This window comes from Phalaenopsis equestris, unplaced genomic scaffold (assembly GCF_001263595.1).
Source record: "Phalaenopsis equestris unplaced genomic scaffold, ASM126359v1 Scaffold000002, whole genome shotgun sequence".
In the NCBI taxonomy this organism is placed as follows: Eukaryota; Viridiplantae; Streptophyta; class Magnoliopsida; order Asparagales; family Orchidaceae; genus Phalaenopsis; species Phalaenopsis equestris.
In genome coordinates, this window is record NW_018164444.1 from 71,663,922 (window position 1) to 71,670,043 (window position 6,122).

The window sequence follows — 6,122 nt, forward strand, 5'->3', positions numbered from 1 at the left end:
AAAACGCTCATTTTATACATAGACCTCTTAGGGAGTATGACAACCTAACATAGAGGGAATTCATATTAGTATCAATAACCCGATCGTAGTAGCCAACTCTTTTGAACTCAAACCAGTTATCATTCAAATAGTTCATAACAATCAGTTTGGAGGATCACCTATAAAAGACCATAACATTCACTTACTTAGTTTCTTCGAATTATGTGTTACATTCAAGTATAACGATGTGTTCAACGATATTGTTTGACTATGGCTTTTCTTTTTCTCACTTAGGTATAAAGCCAAGATAGCTCCAAAATACTATCCTAAAGCTTTTAAGTCGATCCACGATGACTTAAGTGGAGGTGGATGAGCTGCAGGATGCATGCATTTATGATTCCTTCAAGCACGACCATGCGACCACTCTATACGGCCTTGACCTTATCTTTATTATGGATCAATTCCTCTTCGGCTTGAGTCTTCCTCTCTGTCATGATCTGTGGCTATCTTCAACTACTATGAAGTCATTACCGTTCAAATTTTGCTTAACTCTATTATCAATATTATGACTTTTGTCAATTTTTGCCACCAGTCGGGAATTATCTGATCGAAGGAGCTCCGCGTTTCTATTCTCATTTTGGTTCAGTTCAAAAGGATATGTTCAATTTGCCTCTCTTAGTAGTTTCCGACTACTAAGGATGAAAAATAAGGTGAATGACTGGAAAGTTTGGTTCTACATCAGTTGTTCTCCCTCGCGAGTAATAAGGAGTGCTTGGAGGAATATTCCAGATAAGTATTTGTATATTTGTCTTTTAAGTTTTGTACTTAGATTGGAGTTTTATAAATATGTTTTGTTTTGTTATCCTCAAACTTTGTGAGTAGTTTTCTTTCTTTCTCCTCTTGCAATATGAAGTAATTAATAGTAATTAATTAAGTGATTTTGATTTTGTTTAAAACTTCTTTTATTCCTAAAAATTGTGATGATATATTTACTGATCCTTTATTTACTTTACAAATTTTTCATTTGTATTATTAAAACCTGTTGAGGAACTTATAAACCCGAAAGGGCTAAACTTTCATGACTTGTAAGTATCACATTATACCTTGGAAAGAGCAGTCGCGATCGTCCGAAGTGGGTGCAAATAGATAGGGAGATAAGATTTGATGGGCGTAGAATTGATGTTTCTAGAGTGACAGACTAGATTCTTTTATCAATTTGGTTTAGAGATTGGAATTAATGATCACTGGTATGTTCTATAGAGAGGGTACAATAGGTAATTTAAGAGTGAGAAACTAGAACCTACTCAACACTACTATACATGCCGACACCAACTTTAGATTAGTCAATGTTCTTTGCACATTTAGAAAGAAGTAAAGAATATGTATGTTCCTATTTGTCACAATACATCATTAAAGTTTCTAAATAATTATGAAATCATACACTGATTTTGAATTATTGATAAGGAGAAAGTCACTTTTTATATATTGTCTAAGTCATTACATTAATTTTTACTTGCATGTTATAGAGTTTAGTAAACTTAATTTTTATCTTCAGATAGTTATTGTAATCTTAAGTAAAGTTTTCTTAAAGTCAAAATTCATGTATTTCATTTCATTGTCTTCTTGTTTTCGGCTTCCTTGTGGGATCAATACTAGAGTTTTTAAAGAAAACTCTATATTAATTGAGATGTACATATACTTGTGTAGTACCCTTAGTGAGAAAAATATTTCGTTAATTGTTATCATATTACATTTGTTCTCATTAGCTGCTAAATATAATTTGAATCAAGTTTTTGGCATATTAAGGAACATAAATATCTGCATAACTGCGGGTCGAGTTTGTAACTTAGGAAAAAAATTTCTTTTTCTTTGTGAACGCTTGTAAAGAAATGTATAAGAAATTATTAATGAACATACTTATAGAAAATTCTTTGTAAATTTTTAAACATGATATAAAGTAATGTTATTGATCAGTTTCCACCTTAGTTTTTTGAGTTTTACTTTTATCGAACATTTTATTTTTCTTGTAACAGATACTTGTGTTGATTGATGGATCAAATTTTTAAAGATTCTTTTCATTAGTTTTATTGTGTTAGTGCTTGGCTCAAGTCTTACCTTCCTATGTCTCGGTCATTTGGTTAGGTCGTCGCCTTCGACAGGTCCCATCATATGCTAGGGATATTAAGCGGATCTCGCAAACTTTGCGGAGGTAACTGTCGAGATTTGTTGTTGGGGTGATTTGTATGCTACCCACCTTGAATCTTATCACTAATGGATATAGAATTGTTGCCAGATTTTGACCTACTTGAGCTAGGAGACATAAGCTCTTATGATGCATGAGCGTTGTGAGTCGATTCTTTACATATTTTGTTGATCTTAAGTTCATCATCGCAGTCCATCAATTTTAGCTAATTTTACCGATCAGACGTTTATTTGTCACTGTTGGTATTGAAAAATCATTACCGAACGGATGTTATGCGTCATTATTGGTTTTTCCGCTCTGGTGAAACCATCATTTATGAGTCAATTTGAGTTCCCGAGTGTCGGTTGGACTTTGTCGATCCCTTATGTGAATTCCTCAAGTTTCCCAAGTGTCGGTCGAAACTGGGATCATTTGTATAATTTGTGAAATGTTGTTTAACACTTTTTTATTATAATTAATAATATAATATAAAGTTTGGGACAAGAACATATTCATTTTTACTCATCAAGATATAAATTTTTTTTTTAAAAAAATTTTCTTTAAGTTCTCTCAGCTCCATGTTCAAGGGACCCATTTCCTTATGTAGGCCTTCAGCTTGTATGCCTCGGGTGTGACCCGTTTGTCAATGATGGACTTAATGCACATTCAATCGAGCTTTCCCATATCTCATCGTCACGTGGCTATTTTATTATGATCGACATCCTCAAGATATCTCCCTGTTGGATCATCAATTGCACCATATGTCCCTGGAGAGTAGGGGTACTAGAAGTAGAAAGAATATCCCCACTCCTACTTCCAGATCTCCATCCAACATGAGATTCATAATTTTTAATATTTGCAGGTCCAATAGATTTTAGAGATTCAATCCTCTCCTCATTCATTCCAAAATCAACTCCTGTCTGTTCACATAATGTGAAGATCAGAGCAAGGTGTGCAAATCCATCAGTAGTCTCACCCAAAGCAATAGAACGAGTGTTTTTATAAATAATAGAGCCTGCATCTATCCTTCTCATCTGTCGGATACAAAAGTTTAGAATGGCTCTATCATTTGTAACCTCACTATGATGATTTTTTGGTATCATTCTAGCAGATATAAAGTCATTCTTTTTGGTATCATTCTAGCAGATATAAAGTAGTGTCAGACCTTAGATACTACATTTAACATAGAAAGAGGGAAGTTTACCTTAACATTTTTTTTTACCTTCCAAGCTTCTCTTCCATTAATAAGAAAAAAAATAACTTCCTCTAAGGCCTCATTTGTAGCAGAAAATGATTTGTACTGACAGCTATATACGTCCTCCAACTGATAAAATTCATTATTTCTTCTTGGAGTGAATTCCACCATTTTTCCACGAACAAAAACATAGTCCTCAGAAGTTTCTTTAAAGTTGGCATAGAACTCCAACACTATACTAATAATAGATTCGACAATAAAGTAACAAAAATTCTCTCACTGCCGAGCAACGATTAATCTTTCGACTTTTCCACCCAGATTTTTAAATGCTCGATCTGAAACTACTTTTTTAGTTGCAAGCAGACTATTGAAACAAATGTTAGTCTTGTATTTGACAAACTTTACTTTCCTCGTTCCCTTGCTCATTCTCGGTGCCATGGTAATCTAAGAAAAATTTGAAAATCCAAATAAATTCCGAAAATCGCAATGTGGAATATTCTAAACTTAAATCTACTAAGTAAGAGTTCTTCACTAAAGGATTTTCTCAAAACCTTCCCAAAAATTTCAAAATTTTGGATCTCGACAATGTAAGATAAATCCACGGTGAAAATAAAAAATTTTGAGTTTAAAGTGTAGCTCTTATTGAGAGAAGATGAAATTTGAACTTTTTTTGCCTTCAAATCGCCTCAAATCCAAGCACTAGTAAGCCCTAGGTGCACAAACCGGAGGTTGAAGGTGACTGAAGGGGTAAAAATGGTGTTTTTACTGTGCAAATCACGATATTTAAAGGTTATGGGCACTTTCGGGTCGAGGGCACTGTCGGCATCCATGCTGGCGTCGTCGGCACCAGTGCTAAAAATTTTATATTTTTCAATTTTTGCAATTTTAGTTTTCTTTCAATTCACTCCAAAGTCTAATTAGTCTTTTTAAACACTAATATTCACCCTAAAATAATTCACAAACAACACCAAACTAACTTTTATATGTGAAAATCTAAATTTTTACAAACACACATTTCTAATCACACTCACACATACATAAAGCAAACTAAATTATAATTCAGCGTCAAAATCAAGTCAAAACACTAGAACACTGACACAAAACTATACACACAATTAAAATTATAAGAGTTCTAAAACAAAGTAAATCCTACACAATCACATTAAAAACATAATTAAGTCCAACTTCTTCAATTACTCTGCTTCATCTTCAATACTTTCTCCTCCTTTAATATCTCCCATAGATTGGTAATGATGTACAAATTGTAAGAATGGTCGGTACGGAAATTGATCAGTCGAATTTTCATTAATCCATTCATTTTTCTTGAACATCTGCCTTGCTTCAATTGTTCCAGTATGATCAAAGTTCTCCTTCATCCTCCAATCTAAGTGATCAAAAAGGTAGTTAAGATTTTTTCTTACATTCATAATTCTCTGATGTTCTTTCAATTTTCTTCATTTTCTTCTCCAAAGTTATTCAACTTCAAATAGTATAGAGCATTAATGGTGTTGAAGCATGTGATGAATGATCCAAGATAATATCCAATGCTTCATTTTCATTCCCCATATAGTTTTCATTAATCGGAATCATGGGCTCCCAGGGTAATAATACTTTCTCCCAAGTTTCATATGGTACTTGGGATTGATTGCAAAGTAAGAAAATTGTAGAAGGATGCCCCAGTCCATATATAGGCCCATTCATAATAATACTCATAATAGATTTGAAAATAATTGATCCCACATCAATGGCCTTTTCCATTTGAATGCAATAGTTTAAAATTGCACTTTCTTTTGTAACTCTACTAATTTATATGGTTGGGAGAAATTTTGCAGAGATGAAGAAATTTCATTGTTTAGATATTGGATTAAGTAGTGAAGCAGAGAAATTAACGTATCTCTCATCTCTGATTTCCCAATTATCATTTTTATCCGTCAGAAATTGGTATACATCTTGCATCATATCTCTCATTGGGATAAAATTCGTATAATGACAGATTGACATGCTTTCTATCATATACAAATCATTAATTTGAGACGGAGTAAATGGTACAGCCTTACCTCGAACGAAGACAACTCCTTAGGTAATTTCATGTAAGTTAGTATAAAATTCCTTTACCACTGGTACAACAACTGCAGCGGTAGTGAACATAGAACTTCTTAACATCTCTATACTATGATTTTCTCAATCTATGAACTTGGATTACTCAATCCATGATTGACAAAGCTTCTCTCCTTGATAAGTCTCTTCTTCGTGATGACTTTGTCGTATAATCTCTGTGAGTCAAAACTGATAAACTTTCTTCTATTGAAAATTTCATACCTTGAAGCATTTCTAGAATTAAAAGCCATGGGTTTTGAAATTTGAAAGTTTCTGGTAGTCCAAGGCAATTTCAGGCCTTTAAAAGCCTTAAAAAGCACCTCTAGGCGTTTATTTCAGAGTGAAATCCCGCCAAAGTCTGCCAAATTCATCCTGAACCGTAGGAACTGCTCGGGACGCTGTTGGCGCTCCCGATGGCACTGTCGATGCTCTTGATGGCGTTGTCGACACCATGGCTTGTGTAGAAGGGCGCCGTCGGTTCCCATTCTGGTGTCATCTGCGCAAGAAGCCAATGTTGTGTCGCTTCTTTTTTTTTGTTCAATTCAATCCCAAATTTTCTTCCAATACTAATATTTGTCTTAATTTATGATATATAAAATTGTGTAGGATTCAAAAATATTATTATTTCTTAATATATAAAACACTTATCAAACAAAATAGTAAGATATA